This window comes from Hetaerina americana, unplaced genomic scaffold, assembly GCF_022747635.1.
Source record: "Hetaerina americana unplaced genomic scaffold, ioHetAmer1.1.p SCAF_8, whole genome shotgun sequence".
In the NCBI taxonomy this organism is placed as follows: Eukaryota; Metazoa; Arthropoda; class Insecta; order Odonata; family Calopterygidae; genus Hetaerina; species Hetaerina americana.
This window is the reverse complement of record NW_027287427.1, coordinates 4,380,036-4,401,894: the sequence shown is the minus strand read 5'-3', so window position 1 is coordinate 4,401,894 and position 21,859 is coordinate 4,380,036.

Below are 21,859 nucleotides of genomic sequence, written 5' to 3'. Positions count from 1 at the left end.
ATGGGAAAACTAAAAAAATGATGTTTCTTTTAACAGTCAAATAAAAATCGTTAGGAAAGCGTGTATCATTCCGTAAATTCTTATTCGGTATCCTACTTTCCTATTTAATATTGGATAATCCTCATCGACTTTGGTCAGTGACATAGGTTGGCAGAAGTGACTCGAAGGTCAAGGAACGTTGTTATCACGCTCTTGTTAGGCCTCATTGAGAATATGCATGTACGTAGCGTATGGGATCCGAGTGAAAAAGGCTTCCTCATTCGGGAAATTGAGAAGGTTCAACGCCGGGCAGCCCGTTTCGTTAAAACCTCTGACGATAAAGCAAGATGCGTACCTGAAATACTTCTGGAGTTGGTGTGGGAATCATTAGAAGTAAGACGATTCAATGCAAGATTGAAATTATTAAATAAATTCAGATCCGCATGTTTCAGCACCGAGGTCTCGCAAATTATTCGCACTCCAACATACATTGGTCGCTTGAACCATGCATATAAAAGTCGGGAATTAGATGCCAGAGCTAGCAGAATCAAGGACTCCTTCTTCCCAAGTAGAATACGCGGTAGAAACTGTGGGGTTGTAGACAGTAAAAATTCCACTCACCACCCTCAGCGGCAAGGTAATAATTATTTCTACTAAATTGCATGCATTTCTACTAACCTCGTGTGTTTTGTTGTCAATACCCTTTCTTTCCGAATGACCGCGCTAGAATGTCATTAAATAATGAAGTTCTTGTTACAGTATTCCTTTCTCTGCCTTGTCTGTTTTTCCCCTTCCATCCCTCATCTCTCTCCGTACGGGGGCTCTCCTGCTACCGGCAGATTTGTGTCACATTCCCTATTCATTTGTGTTCTTTGAGGGAGGAGACCGATGTATGCTGCATGTTCAGGTGGTAGTGGAATTTCGCTTCTTACTTGTCAAATTCTAGCTTGCGCCTTATTAGATAATTTTTTAATGCATTCTAAGATATAATTGTTTGTTAGTTGATAGCATGTGTGTTTGCAAGCGTGTAAGTTGAAAGTGTTTTTGAGTGAATGTGTGGGCCAGTGTGGGTACAGGATTTTGCATGTGGTTTTGTTCTCTTTCACAGATGGTGACCTAACACCCCCCGCCACGCGCCCTTGCGGCGGCTAGTGGGGTATTATGTAGATGTAAATGTGATTCCTGTCGTCTAGAATGAAAAGGAGTCCCATGTGCTTAACCTTTTTAGCGGAGAATCTCATTAGCCTGCGCTCGCTTTCCCTTGAGTTGGCTGCCAAGTTACGAAACGCGCCTTGCCAAATACACATTTCATTTTTAGAACGAGTGCAACACCAAGATTTATATTAAAACAGATACGGTAGTAATATTCCATAGGCATTGCTTAATTTCCAAAATCTGTAAAAAAATACTACTTAATCTGTGTCCGAATATAAATACCCAAAACTTAGACGAAGTTCAATCCAAGACAGTTCATTTTCTTCAGTTAGTCACTCGCCTGCCCTTGTTAATGACTGCCACCAGGATTAGTATTTCAAACCGTTCGACGTTGTTGACTTTTCAACCATTTAAAATAATTTTCAGTTGCAATTACGATGTGTAAAGACTAACAATTCGTACAGTGGCATTAATCATCTGTTGTTCTTAAGAGTTCTGCCGTGACCATCTTGTGTCAACGCGAAAACCATCGCTAAGCCCTCTTCACTCACATTCAATTTGGACATATCTTCGCCATGCCATGCTACTACTTCAGTGACTAGTTTTTTTTTTGTTTTAATAGTTTTGGATCAGCTTAACAGCCAACTAACTCTGGGAAAGTACCGCACGGGACGAGGCCGCGATTTTGGAAGAATGAGATCATTGGAAGGGTGGAGAGGCGCGTGGGCGGAGGGTGTGAGTCACATTCCCCACCCCCACCCCCTCGCCGCCGCCCCCACCCCTTCCTCTCAGGCATCTCCCTGGCAACCGCCCGCGTTGGAGGGTCGGAGTGTGATCAAGGGAGCAGCCAATCCGACGCGCCCCTGGTGAGCGTTGCCAGCACCACTCACCTCAAACAACACGAGGATTTCTTAAATTGCTGATATGGCAATCGTGCTCTGCTTTGAGAAAATTTTAAGTATAATCCTTGGAGGAATGTCATTTCATAAATGGCGGCTTCGGTAACCTTCGTCTATATTCCCCTTAACGCACCAAATATCACTCCAAGGATTACCGGTTTCTCAGGGCTTCTATAGTTTATTGGCAAACTACGAATAGCCCACCAAAACCCCTGACACGTCACTCTTAAAGATCTAAAAACTTTTCAATTTATCAGCAACCCCTTCGTGAACTCTCCGCATTCTATAAACTCAAAATGAGTGAGACGTGATGGAACAGCGCCGTAAAAAATGAAGAATACTTGATACTCTCGAGTGGTTTACTATGGTCCATATTCAGAAACGATACTTCAAAAGTAGGTATAGCGGCCCTACCCTAGTTCTGCTACTTTTGAACATCCTTGTTCGGAAACAACACAACCTATGATGGAGGCGATGACTTTTTGTCATTCTTTTTTCCCTATTCATGTGAATACTGCTGGAGTTTTCCTCGTTGCCCGACGGGAAACTACTAAGGGAAAAAAAGGTATGCTGAGGTGATACCAGCTAAACCAGGCTATTTACGTGGACTTAATAGGGAAGACTCTTCAAAATAAACTGATTTCAAAGGCTATGGAGATTAAAGAAGAATTAACTGTTAAAGCGGTGGTCAGAAAACAGCTATGGAAGAAAATTGAAGCGAAATTCTTTATTTTTCGGGAATTAATGCAATTTACTTATGGTCTGCAAATGTTTTTATTTCATCACGTCCATTCCAAATATATGTACCAAGTTTCATTTTCTCCTTATAGATAACTTTTTGGTGAACATAATATTTTTTAAAGTTGAAATCTACCTTTTCACCGATGTCCATTTTTAAAGGTGTATTAATTGAGCCATTGCCAATTTGCTGACTTAATTCTTCATTAGGCCATAACTACCAGTTCTTCGTTGAGGGCTTGGTTCCAAAATGTCTCTCTCAACTGCGCTTCATATCATTGACCAGGGTCTTCTCAGAAGCGTCTTTAATTGAATAATGAAGACACTCCAGGATTGGGCCATCAACACAATTTGAGAAGTGTGACGCGGGACGGAACCGCACGTCCCTCACAACGCTCCACCCGTCTTACGAGGATGCCTGTCTTGCGTAATTCTTAAATGAGTATTTTCTGGCTGCCTACATGTTCCTCCCCGAATCATTTAGCAAAATTTTATTGGCACATACATTGTTCCATGTGTCCGCATTCAATCGCCTTTCTCACTGGCTAAAGCCACACAGCAATTATTTTTTCTTCTCCCAAGGAACAGTATCCTGGTTTCTACTAACCTGAATCGAAAGTTATTATAACACTTATATCAAAACATACTTTAATTATAAAGCATTATGTGCGCTAATGATTCAAATACCGACCCTTTTGCAACTCCTGTTTCTGATAAAGTAATATCCGAGTCTATTTCAGAATCAAATGAGACAATGCCATATGCATGAATTTTTCAATTTCAGTCCCTTTGAATGATCCAAGTGTATGGTAGAGAGCGTAAGGTGTATCTACATTTACTTAATACTCCGCTAGCCGCCGCAAGGGCGTGTGGCGGGGGGTGTTAGGGCACCACTCGTAATTAAGGAAAAAACCGCATGAAAAAGCCACAAATTTATAGTCTACAAATAAAACATGGTATACATTCATACGAAAACCCTTTCACCCCACACACATGCAAACACTCAATCTACCACCAAACATACACAAGCACCTACAAATATGCCTGATGTATTTGCAATGTTTAATTTTGTTCCGACTTGTAAATTCAATGTTTTTAATGTTTATAAAGTGACTTCGGTTTTTCACTATCATGATTCCTGATTGCTCGGGGAAAGAATGAGTATTTGTATCTATCTGTAATGAAATTTATCTCTCTTTTTTATCTTTGTGGTCTGACCTACCTAAGTAGTGTGGTATAAGTCCTTTAGTGCCATTGTTGTACTCGTTAGTATTCTTTTAATAATTTGGTAAATAACATGGCAAACTTCTTAATAAATAATTACAGGTTGCAGGCATAAAGAAGGGTTGAAGTCTTTCTCTTAGAGCGGGAACAGAGGGTGGTCCTTGACAGCGGCATTTTCAACAGCGTACGAGTGACCGCGGGGATTAAAAAAATCTCCCCGGCGGGGAATCGAACCCCGGTCCCGTATGACAGGCGGAGATAATTACCACTATACTACAGGACATGAGTCACTTAAAGAGAAGATTAGGACAATTAGTTTACATCTGTCGAAATTTTTCGCCCAAACTCCTCCCTAATAAACACTACAAATCGACTCATAAGCACTCTTCCTTCATTTCCTTCCTTCCTTCATTTCATTTTCGTAAAAAATTGGCAATAGGGGATATTAACTTACCAATTTCAAATCCATGAACGATCTTTCTATTTCGAGAAAAGGATCTTATGTATTCACCTTGTACCTAACATTCTTTTACCATTTCTAAATCTCTAATGACCTTATCAAATTTATTTGAATCGATCGTTCTCCATCCCTCTCGAATATATCCTGGGCAAATCATTAATTTTATTTGCTCATTCTTGGAAATATTCAATATTCCTATTTAATTCCAGAAAATTACGTTTTTACTACTCGAGGATACTCTTCCTGTTCGGCGACCCATTTCAACTGCCCTCACTAAACACTATATTCTGTCCTAACACTGCCCTTCATCCATCAGGCTTCCTACGCCCTACTTGTTTACCATCTCAGTCAAATATCCAGATATTTGTATTTATTTCTCCTATTTTAGCCTTTTCAATACAAGTATTTGATGAAGGCACGCTTCTCTGATTTATCAATTTTCACATAAGCAATCGAGGCGTCTTGTTCAGTCGGCTCTCAAATGTATAACAGCAAAGTAATCGAGCCTAATATTTAATACACTAGCTAATGAGATATACTACTATAGAATATAAGCCAAAAATTAGATCTGCTGCTTCCATCTCTAAGTCAGGCTGACAAAGTTTTACCACTATCTCGTACATTCCTCTCGATTAGTGATCTCATTACTGCAATGACATCGTGCGTGATTCTCTCCTTCCTAAACCCAAACTGATCATCCCCTAAGTAATCATTTCCCTACTCTCCATCCCTTTGTTGATGATCCTGAGAAAACATTAGCTGCATGGAAAGACAAACTTAGCGTCCTGTAATCCTCACATGATATAGCCTTTATCTTTTTCGGAATAGGAACTAACACTGATCTCACAGCCTTCCGGCTATATTACTTCCTCATAGATACTACGAATCAGTCCAAATAGCCTCTTCCTCCCACGCTTTCCTACTAAACCTGGTAGTAATTCCACATAAATGTTATCCACCCCCACGGTCTTATTTAGTTTCATCTCCTTTAATGCCCTTTCTATCCCATCGTCGAGTATGCCAGGACCTAAGCTATCTCTCTCTACGTCATGTTCCTTTTCTATGTCTAACTTTGTTGGTCTAAGTTCTTTGCTATGCAGTTCCTCTATATATTCCTTCCATCTCTCTTGGATCCTTCCTGTGTCAACTATTACCTTATCCGCCTTATCTCTAACTGTTAGCATAGATTTTCCCTTCTTTCTTCCCGATAGTGATTTAACCTTGCTGCACAGCGCACCAATTTCACCCTTCCTCTGCAAACTTTCCATTTCCTTGCACTTTGTCTTCCACCACGCTTCTTTTACTCTATTAATTGATTGATTCAGTTTATTTTTTGAATTCTTCGTACTTCCTTCTCCCTAACTCTGTGTTAACAATCTGCCATTTCCTTCTCTCGTCAATTTCAGTTATCATCACATCACGAAGCCATGGTTTGCTCGTCATTTTGCATTTTAGCTAAATCTCCGTTTTCGATATTTCTTGTTTTGATAATTCAAACATTCTCCTAATTAAAACGTCGCCCTATCATAAATCACCAATGCCACAATTGTCTCCTGATGTCATTTCCTTTTAGTTCTGTTTAATATTTCTATATTTATATACCTCGTCTGCCTTTCATGTTTTATCATCTTCAAACTAAAATTACCCTTCATTCTGTAAATAAAATTCGAAATCTGCATCAATACTTAGGAATATGTGTGAATTAATGTGTTTATACATATATAAATCGGTAAATAAGCATAATTTAACTCAACTGATTTCTCCCTTGCTAAATTTCAGGTATGCTAGCGTATATTTTGGTGTCTAAACCGAGTTTTGTTGATGACTAACACCTGTCTCCTGCAAAACTCAATTTCTTTCTCCCCGCGGTCATTCCTCGTGCCTAAACCGTATTCGCCCACCTCATCACCATCTCTTCCTTCGCCTACCGTCGCATTCCAACCCCTCATCCCTATCAAATGTTTCCCTACAGGAACACACGCGATTATGTTCTCTGACCGATCGACCTCTTCCTCCTAATGATTGCTTGGTTGCCTGTATAACAGGAGAACAACCTGATTCGTCGGTTCTGTTTTTACTTCTATTACTATATTTCTACCTGTTGCTTGCTCTATGTTAACTACGCTTCTCCCTACCTTTTTATTTAATATAATTGCCATCCCTCGCTGGCTTTCGTCCCCTCCGCTGTACATAACTCTATAGCTATCACTCTAGTCATCCCCTCTATCCTTGCATCTTAACTCGTATATACCGAGAGTATCCATATTCCCTGTTTTCATTTCAGATTTATTTCTCTAGCTTTCAATTCCAAATATATATGTATAGATAATTGCTCCTGGCAGGGTCACCCTTGCTAGATAGTTCGAGGGCTAAGAGCCTTCCAGCCCTGCCTGCAAAGATATCTGACCTCAATGGGGCGGCCGTTAAGTGATGGTGTCACGTTAAAAACACTATTGAGGAAGGACATGTAAAACCGTTCCAACTATTAATCCCAAGATTTCCTTGATGGTTAGTATTGAGAAAATGAGTCCCGGCAACTACGGGACTCGGTCCAATCGGCTGTGTGTCGTACCAGGCAGCGGGAGAATCACGGCTTCCGGGGCCGTCATCTCAAGAAAGCCTTCCAAAGCAAAACTGATAGCGGCATCACAGAAGACGCAAAAGAAGGCCAAATCAGTTAAAATAGGAACTTGGAATCTTAGCACAATGTTGAAGACAGGAAAATTAGAGAATATTATGTGAGAGCTGGAAAGATGCAATATAAATATTTTAGGTCTATATGAGATGATTTGGATGGATAACGGGGATTACTGGAGTGATAGTTATAGAGTAATAATATACAGCGGATGGGACGAGTGCCAGTGGAAGGAAATAAAAAAAGTTGAATAAAAATTGAGACATGCAAAAAATAAATTAAAAGAAGCGTGGTGAATGACGCAGCGCGAAGACATAGAAAGTTTGCAGCGGAAGAGTGAAATTGATGCGCAATGCAAGAAGGTGAACATACTGTTACGGAGTGAAAAGGGAAGATCTGGGTTTACAGTTAGAGATAATTAAGGTAAGATAATAATAGAACAGAAAAGATTCCAGAGATTTCGAAGGAATATACAAAGGAAATGTAAAGTAAAGAACCTGGAACAACAAAGTTAGACATTGACGTAGAGGAAGATAGCTTAGGTTCAGGCATACTAGACAATGAGATAGAAAGGGCATTAAGGGAGATGAAACTAAATAAGGCCATGGGGGTAGACAGCAATCCTGTGGAACTACTAAAACGTTTAGGCAAATGTGGGAGGAAGAGGCTATATGGGCTGATCCGTAGTAATTATGAGGAAGGAATCTGGCCGGAGGACTTTGTGGAGATGAAGAGGGGCTTGTTGTAGAGTAGAATTAATTCTGGTGTTTTCTGATTAGGAGTAATCATATAGGCTGTGTCCATCCAAAACCTACCGTAGGGGTGGAATACAAAAGGAAATTTGGCGCAATAATGTAATGTAGTTGTTTATACTAGTATAAAAAAATAAATATTATTTTTATTAAATTGCTTGAAGTAAATAAAAATAATTGTAGAACAGTCTTTTGTTTTCATCCGACCCAAACACCAATATTAATTATTGAATCAATTCTTTTATACACTAATATAAACCGGGAATAATTAGGAACAGTAGGCAAGGTATCACTTGTATGTGGGCACATGAGAGAGCGGGAGTGCTTCCCTTCACGGATGGGGGGGGGGTGGCGTTAACTTGGACGCAGGTTCTTTTCGAGGCAAACGCACAATAAAGCGCCGGGCGCCGACGAAGCGCGGCGACAGGATATCGACCCGCCCGAGGGGAGATGTGCTCGCGAAGCTACGTCGCACGAGGGTGAGACGAGTTTCAGGCATGACAGAGGGCAGCCAACAGCAACAAGAGGGCTCGAATGTTCGCCGAAGTCATGCCACTGAGCTTCGAGATGTTGTCTCGAGCGGTAGTAATAATAAGTGACGCTATTAAAAAGTAATGGAATACATGGAGCATAACAGATGTTGATTGTTTCTTCAAAGCAAGAGCGTAAGCTGATTCGCTTGCGCTTAGTTATCGATTCTAAATTATTGGGTAAACGTGTAAAGACGTAAAATAACAAAGTAGGATTTCAGTAGAGATTTATATTACTTCACATTTATGAATTTTCACCAAGAGGGAAGAGGAACATACATTTAATTTTTTTACATGAATCACCGTCTAGCTAGAGATAATTTTTCGAGGAATTTCTCCAAAGAATCAGTGATCTCCGAAGTACTGGCTATTCTACTGCAGGCGTGCATGACCACCATTGAATTGTCTGAGCTCCCCGGGTAGATACTGATCTTGAGAGAAAGCAACGACGCAATTGCATTTATACTAATAACATCAATTCCAACGACGAGGCGTGTCACATACGTACATAATACACCTCATCACAGCATTCTAATGTCGTGTGTTTCAATTTGAAAAGATTAATGTCCATCGACCAGCCTTCAGAATGGACTCATATTTGGCTGGTAGATATACCTTGAAAAACCTCACACAAATAACTTAGATATTATGAGTATAGTACCAGGAGCTACCACAAAAATACCTTTAATCATTTACCTTCTCATTAACCGCCTACCGGATGTATTTTCAACATTAAATCAGTCCATTAGTTAGCGACTTGGCCTACTTGGTCATTGAATGGGGTATAGAACAATCGGGTAGATATTTTTTTTTTCTCAATTTTCTATGAATTATGAAATATATTCATTTTGATTAGGTGAGGATTTTAATTTTATTAGAACATGAGGCATTTTTCTTTGAATGGATTATTTTTCGAAAGGGCCTTGCGGATGTTCCTAGAGGGAAATATTTGATACGTAGTGATGGAGGATTGGAACGCGACTGCCGGTGAAGGAAGAAAGATTTTTGTGAGGAGGGGGAATGATGGAAAATTCAGAGCATAATGATTTAACAACCTCAGACACGACGTTCTTGATATTCACAATATCTTGCATTTGCTGTATTGCGTTAAAAATAATCAGATTTACTATATACTTATTTGTGAACTTTAATCACTTAATTATTTTCTTTGGGTTTGGTGCAACTTTCATAAGTGCTCGTATGTGCGGGGTAATTGTTTCCACATGGCTGGTGGTGATGACCACCTAGGTAAGGCATTATTAAGACGTTAAGTGTCTTTGACACACTTCGGTGTCCCAGAGCAGTAGTGAACTTCTTTGACAAGAATAGTGCTGCGGGCAATGGTCTCAATGCATTTGAAGACCTTAAATCATGCCAAATTTAGTTCCAAAATTATTATTGTGAACCTTGACTATTATCAAAACTCGTAACGAGAAATAGTTTTCATTCAACTAGCAACAGTTGAAAAATTGGAAGTCCAAAATAAAATCTCATATTTGAAAATGAACATTAACAATGGAATGTTCACTAATAATACTCAAGCATTGCATATCCATTGAGCACATGGCTAGTTAATTCCACTCTCAGGCTTAGCGTACGTACATTATTACCTCCTGATTTACATTATTGTTGGGCTGAAAAGTTTTTCATAGATATGTGATAAATGCCGGTCACATGGTTAGGTAATGCATGATTAATTGATTGATAATGGTGACAATTTTAAGATGAGAACTTTAATATGGTTGCTGCTATAATTGCGTTATTTTCCGTAAATTAATATTCGTAGTAGTGGTTTTTAGGAGAGGCGACCGACAGCTGAGGTCATTTTCGCCAATAGGGATGGACAGGAAAGGATGAAAGATAAACGCAACGTAAATACAACGAATCAGCATCAAGTTTTTGGTGAAGTGCGGTAAAAGTTATCAAAAAGTGACCGAAATGTTGACATCTGTTTACGGTGATAATGCATTAAAGAAAACATCCGTTTCCAAGTGGATTACGCGTTTTAAAGATGGCTGAAAAGGCATCACGGATGATGCCTCGGGCCCATCCGGGAAGACCTTCAACCACCTGCGTGGACGACAAACCTTGATCGTGTGCGGTCCCTTGTCCAAACCGATCGTCGAAAAACTGTCCGAATGATAGCCGATGAACTGAATTTAAGAAAATCAACAGTGCACACTATTTCAACCGAACATGAGGGTAGGATGCTTCACCAAGACAATTCACCTTCGCATTCAGCATTGATAGTTCGCCAGTCTCTGGCAAAAAATTCAATCACCATTCTTGATCTTCAATCCTTATTCGCCAGATCTCGCCCCCTAAGACTTTTTCCTATTCCCAAAATGCAACAATGTGATGAGGGGACATCACTGGGAAGATATGGACCCAATAAAGCAAGAAACGACAGGAGAACTAAAAAGCCTAACTGCCGAGGACTTACAAGGGTGCTTTAAACAGAGGAAAAGAATATGAAATAAGTGCATAGCAACTAATTGAGAGTACTTTGAAGGGGACAAAATTGATGTAGACTAAAATTTTCAAAATAAAGTTTTTATGGTCTCAGTTCCGGTATGTATTGGACAGACTTCGTACAGTCTGTGTCCGTCCTTAACCTATTTTAACTGATAGAATACAAAAAAGATACGAATCATGAGCCTAGTTAGTCTAAGGTTTCCCGTTAATACCCCTGGCTGTTTCTTGGGCCATTTTCAGGCGATGGAACGAAATTAGACTAATTCCGTGAATCGAGCAAACTTTCTATGTCACGGGCCAGATTTTCAAGGGCCAGGCACAACCGGACGGAATAATCCGAAAGGAAATATTTGTTGACCGGACGCTTCGCATCGTAAGTGGTACAACATTAAGACTAGCCCTGAAAAAAATTCCAAAAGTAATATTTTTCCTCTCCACCCTGGAGTTTACGGGTGTCTTAGGTGGCGGAGGTTTGTGTGGTCTGATCGAGAGTCGCATTACTACGGTCGCATACTCCCAGAAGAGAGGATGAGTGATGAGCGCGTTGCTCACACTTTCAGCCGTGCTTTTTAACGTACGAGCGGATGAAGTGCCAGAATATTCATATATGGCAGGGAGTGGAGACGGGAGTGAAAGTAGGCGGGGAATGAATAAAAATCAACTGATGCTCTAGCTGTAATTGGTCGAATATTGAGAAGATTCCAATCATTCCTGAGTGCGTATAGCAATAGTGAGAGAGGTATGGGACAGTAATGGCTTACAAATTAAGTAAGATGAGAAGTTTATCGATAAATGAAAGGGCTACATCTACATCTACTCAGTACCCCGCAAGCCGCTGCAAGGGTGTGCAGCGGGGAGTGTTACGGCACCAACCAACCATTAACTAAGAAAATATAATCGAATGCAAGAGTCACAAATTCATAAAATTCACAAACAAAACATGATACACATTCATGCAAAAATCCTTAAACCCCACACACATGCCAGCACACAAACTACGGACTAACACCCACATGCACCCACCTGATGTTCCTACAATGTTTATGTTTTTTCCGACTTGCAAATTAAATGTTTTTATGTTTCCAATGTGACTTCGGTTTCTTACTATTATGTTTCCTGACCCTTCAGGGAACTCTGTGGTCTGAGTATTTGCATCTATCTGTACTGAAATCTATCTCCCTTATTTTATCTTTGTGGTCTGATGTACTACATAAGTAGTGTGGGGCCATTATAATTCCTTTAGCGTCATCGTTTAACTCGTTTGTTCTGAACCATTATAAAAGTCCAAGTCTCGCTTGTTCTCTCCGCACTTCAAGAGGTTCCCAGCCTATATCCCCTAAGAGAACTGTCACACTGGTGTTCTTATTATAACAATTTTTGACGAATCCGGCGGATTTTCTCTGGACTTTATGTAATTCTTTTTGACAAATGGAAAAAAAGCTAGCTTAGACATCATCATTTTCGGGAATAAACTTAATTAATTTTCTTATTTAGAAGATACTTGGGCATAGATCAAAGTAGAAGTGACATAAGAAGCATATTTTCCTCAGGCAAACAAACGCGTGATAGTGATATGAAGAATGTTTTTGTACGGCGCGGAAGCATGGTCGTGGAGGCAAGAGAGTGTGCTTAAACCGAAGGTTTTTTAGGCCAAGGGTGGGGAGAAGGATTACGGGGAGGAAAGAAGCTCGTGGAAGGGGAGGAGAGAAGTTCGGAGAGAATTTGAGACCTGTCGCAGGAACATTGGGAACAATTGTTCGGAGAAATTCGAAGAGTGAAAGACCGGGTGCACTGAACGGTTGAGGAATGCTCAAAGCTGCGTGAAAGGGGACAATGACAAAGGGGAAAGGAAACGAAGGAAAGGAAAGGGGGCCAATCGTGTATGCGAGGCTGAGGACTGGTTTATTTAGGTGTGCAGTGCATCGGTTACGTTTGTCATTTTTAGACAATGCATTGGTATGCAGTGGTGATTAGCCAAACGTGCCGATCCAAAATATCTTAATCGGCATTCCATCATTAATGAAAAAAAAATTTCTATTGGTCCTGGGGGAATTTTAGTCAATGCATAAGCAGACGTACGATATAAGGCGTAGCCAGATCATATGGAGTGCATCGTAGGCCTCACTTCCCCTCTCGCAATGATGCATTAATCGCTGTTTATGCCACGTGACAGCGATGAGGACAAATGATGTGGGCCATCAAAGGTTGACAGACAAACGGCCCTTCACTTCCTACCTCTCTCTCTCTCTACCCTCGTCTTTTTCCAGAAGTGATAATGGAGTGGGCCATGTTGCACCTTTCGTCAAACGCCCGTCTCCCTCTGGCAAATCAAAATTAAGTGCTCTCTCTCAGTCGGAGAAACCGTCTTGGCTCTCAGAAGAGCGGCAGGGTGTCATTCTGTCTCTCACAATGAGAGCAAAGTAGATATGAATGCAAGGATATACTCTTTGCTTGTCTCCAGAGTTGAATTATGAGAAAGGTGTGAGTGAATAAAATTATTTACATCATGAGGTCAATACCCATAGCCTAATTTACTTATTTAACGAAATTATTTCAATGGGACACAGAACGAGCCCTATTCACTTATATATATATATATATATATATATATATATATATATATATATATATATATATATATATATATGGGTCGCGGTAGTCCTGTGGGTAGAGCGTTGGACTGCTGACCGGAGGGTCACGGGTTCGATTCCCGGGCAAGACACTCCACCCCTGGGCACCTGCAGCTCCAGCCAAGCTTTGAGATTTTTCGGGTACCATATGTTCCTGGGAAACCATAACCGGCACAGGGAAAGGAACTGGCCCCCCTACCCTGTGTGTGAATTTCACACGCCGTCGGGCTTAGTACTGGGTGAACTCCACCATCCCCTACCAAACCGACCTTTGGGTTGATTACTGTGTTTATGGTTTATATATATATATATATATATATATATATAGTATATAGACTTGAAGAAGGCCGAAAGCTCGAACAATTTACCTTGTGAGTGTCCTTTTAAATGTTATATTCTATTTGTGTTCTATTGTGCCGTCCCATTATTATACATAGATATATGGGATGGAGGTAGACCAGAGGTAGCTTGTCAGTCTATGGAGCCGGAGGATGATGGTTCGATCCCCGTGGTCGGCGTAATTTTTTCAGCTTTGAAGTTATGCATATTTATATGTATATATGTTATACATACATACATGTATATAAAGAAATGTGATATTCACACACCATGGTATGATTTCCAGAAGATTCTGGTCCCCAAAATATCGCCCAACTCTGTTGAAGCTGAGGGTGCGTGCCCGGGAATCGAAGGAAATGGAAGGAATGTCCGAATGAATGTCCAACGCTCTTCCTCTGAACTACCACTTCCCCACACGTATATTTATTTATTAATACAGGTATATACATTAACTTTGAGTCAAAACTTATCTGAGCACAGAAATAAAAAAGGACATACTCATATATCTAGTTTGGACGTTTCGACGACAGGGCCTTCACCTTCAGGTTACCGTTTTCAGGGAAAGAGCGAAGAGAATATGTGTGGGCGGGGTGATGGGGGAAATGTAAGGGACGAATAGGAAATGGACAAGTGGGAGAAAGGGGATGTGTAGGCGGCTATTGGGTGGATCCAGTGGCTTGAGTTCATCCCGGTAGATTTAAATGACTGAAGCACCCCGACATGCGCCATCTCAGATATGCGCGTGGTCTCACCTCTATACTGCTTGCGGATTCGGGAAGGGTTTCAATCACCGAAAAAGAGAAGCAGTCATCAAATGATTTGTCGTGGGAAGCAGTGTGGGTAGATATGGGAAATTTAAGGAAGATTGGATATTTAGTAGAGTACTGGTGGTTATCCATGTGGAGGGAAAGGTTGGAGGTCCGAAGGCCATAAGTTACAGTAGAAGTGGAGTATAATATTTCACTAATATATTACGATTCGCTGGAACTATGGGATCTTCGCAGACACAGATGCCCATTTTGATGAGCTGCCGGAATCATGCTATTTGAGCGACTTAAATGGGTCGAACAATCGAAAGAATCGCATAATCACACAGCCACATTGCAACAAATTTTAAAAGAAAAAATCGCTCACCTTGACCGGGATTCGAACCTGGATCCGTCAATGCCGATTGATTTAGCCAGTTTTGCTACTCTTACACATCGAAATCTTAGGGACTTTGAAGAAAAATCTTAGAAATTTGAAATCTTGGCAATTGTTGCCTTGTATGGCGCATTAGTGGATGACTTCCTGAAAATTTATCATCGCGTCATCTCCCGCAGTTTATTGGAATTTAATTACACAGCTGTTTATATATTTTTGTATTTTTATATTAATATGGAATAATATATCGTTTGATTCTTCAGATCCTTTGCCGCGAGGTTATGCGAAAGAAATTGAATGTCAATCGAGAAACCTTGGTTTTCTGTCTTCTAATCAAAATTGAAATAAAAAACCGTACCTAATTTTAAAATATGTCCACCGCTTATTCACGGCGAGAGATATTGTGAAAGAGGGATTACGCTCCTTGAAATTGTCGCGTTGCGATAGGTCTCAATCATTCACTGCATTGTGGGCGAGAATTTTAGGGAGCGTGGTATTCTAGGGGTGAAATTGGCCGGAAAACCCAGGGTTCGATTCCCGGACACGGTTCTCTGGGTATCTTCAATTAAATCCGAGCTGTGGGATTAGATTAAATACTAAGGCATTCCCTGATGGAATAAAATTTGAAATGAGCCAAGAGTTAAGGGAAGTCTTAAAAGGACATGGGAACTTACAGGCCTATCTTAAATACATGGGCTAAACCAATGACGGGCAATGCAGTCGCAGAACGGGCGAAGATACGGTCGAATACCGCATTCTTCATTGCCCAATACGAAACACAGAAAACCAGAGACAGCTGGAGGAAATAAATAGAGGCCATATAACATCCCTGAAAGATATTGGAAAATATCTTTCAGGGACGACAAACCCAGACATAATTGAAGAATTCCTGAGAGAAAACATCCAGGTCAGTGACGAAGGCAGCCTAAGAGTAAGAAGAAAAAAAACCTTCGCAAACTACTAATTAATCAAGATAAAGTGACATTGACCTGTAATGTATTATCATTGATGAATTTGTTATTATTGTTGGGTAATCTACCGGTTAAGGCAGGTTTTTGGATAGACAAAATTACTAATTCAACAATTTGTGACCCCCAGCAAAACACAACATCCCACTCTACACCAGGTCTCTCTTCATCTCTGAGTACTTTCTTCCTCCCTTCATCCCGTCCAACATCCCTATCCTATTCCCTCTCTTTCCTCGTTGGCCCAACATTCTCCCCTTAATCACAGTCTTCAACATCCCACTGCCGGTCAATACCCCTTCATCCACTTTTCCTGCCTCCAAAGGATTTCTCCCAACAAACCCCTCTCTTCGCCCACCATACCAAGTACTTCCTTATTTGTTTTCTTCTCTGTCCATTTCACCTTCTCCATTCTTCTCCACACCCACATTTCAAAAACCTCCAGTCTGTGTCTATCCTCCTGCTTCAATGACCACGTTTCCGCGCCGCATATAGCTACGCTCCATATCAAAGTTTTAACGAGTCTTTTCTTAATATCCTCACTCAACGTCCGTCTCATCAAATCCCTCCTCCTTGTGAAAGCCTCTTTGCCTAGCGAAATTCTTCTCCTTACGTCCCTACTACTTTGACCGTGTCGGTCCAAAACACTACCGAGATACGTAAACTGTTCTACCTGCTCTAGTTTTTTCCCTCCTATTCTAATGTTTAACTTAGCGTTTTTCTTTCTAGAAAATCGCGTAACCTTTGTTTTATTAATATTGATTTTCATCCCATACCTGTCGCACTGAATTTCCAATTCACTAAGCAATGCTTGCAGCCCCTTGGCTGACTGACAAACTAAAGCTTGGTCATCAGCAAACCTAACTGATTTTACGAATTCCCCTTTCATTCCTACCTCCAGTTCTTCCCATGCCTCTTTGATCATTTCCTCTGCATAAAGGTTGAACAAAAACGGTGATAATGGGCCTCTTCCTAACACTGCCCATCCGGACTCCAAGTTTCCCACCCGCACCTGAGCAGTCTTAGACATGTACAGGTTGCGGATTAGCCTCCTTTCCCTCCAATCTATTCCTATTTTCTGCAGATTACTCATTAGTTTATCCCAATTGACTCTATCAAACGCTTTTTCGAAATCTACGAAACAGGCAAATACCTCCTGGTTGTGTTCTATATTCCTCTCGATTAATAATCTCATTACTGCAATGGCATCTCGCGTACCTCTCCCCTTCCTAAACCCTAACTGGTCATCCCCTAAGTAATCAATTGCCGTACTCTCTATCCTTTTGTTTATGATCCTGAGAACAACTTTAGCTGCGTGGGATATCAAACTTATCGTCCTGTAGTCCTCACATGATGTAGCCTTTACCTTTTTCGGAATAGGAACTAACACTGATCTCACAAAGTCTTCCGGCCAGATTACTTCCTCATAAATACTACGAATCAGCCCATTTAGCCTCTTCCTCCCACATTTTCCTAAACATTTCAATAGTTCCGCGGGAATGTTACCCACCCCCACGGCCTTATTTAGTCTCATCTCCCTTGATGCCCTTTCTATCTCATTATCTAGTATGCCTGGACCCAAGCGGTATATTATTCTATACTGATCACTCCAGTAATCTCCGCTATTCTTCCATCTCACCTCGCATAGACCTAAAATATCTATATTTCCCCTTTCCATCTCTCGTTTAACATTCTCCAATTTCCTTGTCCTCATCATTGTCCTAACATTCCACGTTCCTATTCTAACTAATTTGGTCTTCTTCTCCTGCGTCTTCTGTCCTGCTGCTGTTGGTTTTCCCTTGCAAGGGTTTCATGGGATGACGACCGCGGAAGCCTTGCCTCCCCCGCTGCCGGGCACGACACACGGCCGATTGAGCCGAGCCCCGTAGTTGCCAGGACTCAAAAACTCTGTATTGTCCATCATTTTAATCTTGGGAATGATAATTGAGATGGTTTCCCGTTGCCTTCCTCAATTGTGTTTTTAACGTGACACCATCACTTATTGGCCACCCCACTGGGGTCACACGCCATTGCGGCGGCCTCACTGAGGAACAGACGCTGCGTGGACTACCTTTCGTCTGGCTCCTAACCTTCGACCTATGAATTTGTTATTATGTATAAAAATAAATATAACATGTAAGTATGTACATTAATTATGTTATATGGATGCGTATGTCAATTATATAATGATAATCAACTTTGGTGGTCAAGACAAAGTTACCCCAAAACTATGTAGTCGAAAGAAAAAAGAATAAACTCAGGGGGATCAAATGGAGGCGTGGCGGAAGCGGACGAATCACCCTCAGCCCTTCAAATCCATATATTCTCCCTTTTGTTTTTTGTCCTCCTACCCTACCGTGTGATTTTTACAATTTTGGAGTAATGATACTTCAAATCGGGACTTATTCTAATATTAAAAGGATTTTAATGAAGGGGAGTTGGAAGTGTCAAGTCGTTTGGAACATTATGGAATAGAATGGCATCGCCGTGAAGCGGAGGCGGCGGTAAGGGAAGAGCAGTGATTGATGAGGAACATTCATTTGCCCCGCATCGCAATGGTCGGCGGACCCCACCGTGATCCCTCATCGCCTCCGCGCCCATTCCCTCTGACATCAGCCACTATCTATTCCATGCCCGACATCGCCGAAGTCTTCCTTTGCACTTCCTACGTCTTAATACTCCTCTCACAATTGTTGTGAGAATGTCAGTTGCCGTCGGAAGTGTATCTTCTCCTTCCCCTTGACTTCCTTTTAACAATATTTATACGAGACCAAGTCACTGAACTTCTTGACGGATTGTTTTGTTTTTCAAAGTGACTTTTATTATATTCCGTTACGCCGCCACAATAGTAAAGGAGTTTGCATTTTCAGGAGCAGGTATGATAAAATCCCTTGGCTTCCTTGTTCACTCCGCGCCCCAAAATTACAGGTTGGTTTGTACGACGCTCTAATCTACCACGAAACTAAGAGATATTCGATGGACCACCCCCACACTGACGGATTTCCTACAATGATTTGCTCTATCGAGTAACAATGTGATGTTAGATGTATATTTGGAAGTCCTCGGTAGTTAGGCTTTTTAGTTTTCCAGTCGTTTCTTGCTTTTTTGTGCCCACATCTTCCCAGTTATATCCCCTCATCACATTGTTGCATTTTGGGAATAGGAAAAAGTCTTAGGGGGCGAGATATGGCGAATAAGGAGGATGATCAAGGATAGTGATAGAATGTTTGGCCAGAAACTGGCGAGCAATCAATGCTGAATGTGCAGGTGCATTGTCATGGTGCTATGGTGCTATCCATCCATCATGTCCGGTTAAAATAGTAGTTAGCACTGTGGAATTTCCTAAATTCTGTCCATTAGCTATCTTTCGGACAGTTTTTGACGATCGGTAAGGACAAGGGATGGCTCACGATCAATGGTGTCGTCAGCACAGGTGGATGAAGGTCATCCCGGCCTTGCATCATCCGTGGCCTCTTGTCGGCCATCTTTAAAACGCTTAATCCACTTGAAAACGGATATTCTCTTCAGAGCATTATCACCGTAAACAGATGTTAACATTTCTGTAATTTCTTGATAACTTTTACCGCACTTCAACAAAAAACTTGATGTTGATTCGTTGCTCGGTGATTTGGTCAATTTCCATTTTCGACAAACAGTTAAAATAAGGACAACGGAAACTAATATAACTGGCACCATACGCACAGCTCGACGATCCGCCAAGCACAGATAGCTCATGACCGCCAGGTTTCATCAGTTTGCGCATTTATTGGCCAGACCTCGTACATATTTTAATAGCGAAAATGCAAGAATAAAATCTTTTATGATCAGCTGGCGGAATATAATGTGGTGATTTCTGGTCTTTTGCATCGATAATACTGAAGCCGTTAAGTATACATTGCTTTGTGACCATGGGAGGCTAATCATAAATTTTATACCAATGCAGTCGAAATGTGTCCCTTTTGTGTGTAGCAGTCAGAGCGCGACATTAATATGCCTGGGATCCGGAATGAGAAACAAATTGAGACCTCGATTCATCAACAGCTTCCAAAAATAACTGTCTTATTCACATATGAAACACAATCCAGATTGCAAATCACAAGCCCTACAAAAGGAAGTCCGTGCATTTGGCTGAGCACCAATGTAAATATTGAGCGAGCGGATCTTCTCAGTGACTCTCGGAGAGGCAGCACTCAAGAAATGTTCACACGCACGCCGAAGCATTCGACATGAGCCAACGACACCTGACCACGGAACACCGCCGCCGCTGTCGGCTACAAATCACTTGTATGGGCAGAGATGTCATAATAAAAAGCGTCACCATAAGCTCAGAAACCGTTCCGTTTTGAAATGTTGATCTTTATTTTCAAAACGACGTAAAACATAACGTAATATTAGGAATGTACTTTTACCTTGCTCCAAATTGGAAGGCTATTTTCTAGCAAAAATCATAACCGAGGTTTTTTTCATGAACATATTTAAATTCATTTATTTTTTAGATTTATATTTAATAAATAATATTATTTTTACTGCATTTCAATCGCAGTGTTGCTTTTCTTTGTCTCTCCAACAGAATTAAAATGAGGAGGCGGCAAATAATATCAAGGAAGTTCTAAATCCTATGCCAGAAAAAAAAACAAATAGTTTTAATTTTCGTTGCATACACAGTTGCACCAATTCGTCTCAAAGTGTTCGATTTGATGAGTAAATCAATAATATTTAAATTTTTGCAGCGTCTGTTCCTAAATGCGACGGCTGCAAAGGCATCTGACCCCAGTGGGGTGGCCGTTAGAGTGATGGTGTCACGTTAAAAACACTATGGAGGAAGGCAACGGGAAACCACCCCAATTATTAATTCCAAGACGGCTATGATGGACAGTACAGAGAAAAGTAGTCCTTAAATGCTGGGATTAATACCTTCAGGCCATTGTTGGTGCCTGGGAGAGGCAATACTTTCACGGTCGTCATCACATGCATATCCTGGCTAATAAAAGTCCATAGCTGTAGAAGAGAAGACGTAGAAGAGGGATGAATTAGTTAGAATAGGAACTTGGAATGTAATGCCAATGTTGAGGACAGGAAAATGATGTAATATTAAGTGAAGATGGGAAGAGGAATTACAGATATTTTAGATCTATGCGAGGTGAGATTGAAGGATAGCGGGGATTACTGGAGTAATAGTTAGAGTGATATACAGCGGAAGGGACTAGAGCCAGAAATTTTCTGGCAATAAATTTGTCCGTTGTCAACATAGAGAAAGCGACTGAAAGAATATAAATAGTTTTTAAAGCTACACCAACGAATTTAATCATTGTTAAAGTCTAAAAATCACCGATTAATCACACATACGGAGGTTGAACTCGATAGGATATATCATCATTTAGAGTTTACGTTTAGTTAAGGGACATATTTTTAGTATATTCGTGGAATATTCGAAAGCGATGGTAGGCGAAGGAAAAAATGGCGTTGAGGAAGGGGGCCAATGTTTATGAATGTTTATTTACTGCGGTAAATAAACATTCTAGTGCCATGCAACATTCTAGTGACATACATGCAAGTAATAGATTTCTGCAGGAGAAGGGGGTTATTCATTGAGAACGCTTCGTTTAGGCACCTCAACAGGCGTACAGATACATGAAAAATGCCTGGAAATTCAGACAGATATCAGTTAGACTACATCAAAACTAGGCACGATTCACGGAACAACGCGATCAAGTCGCGCAGTTTCCCGGGAGTGAATGCAATTTGAGATCAAAATGCAGCAATCGCGAAGTATAGCGTCAGATTTAGAAAGATAAAATATGGAAGACGTTTTCTAAAATGGAATTTTTAAAGTATAAACCAGAACGACAAGAAAGAAGAATTAGCAGGCTATAGTAAAAAATTATGAGTGAGGGAAGGGACCTCTAGGGTAAATAGGGGATCTCATGGAAAAGGG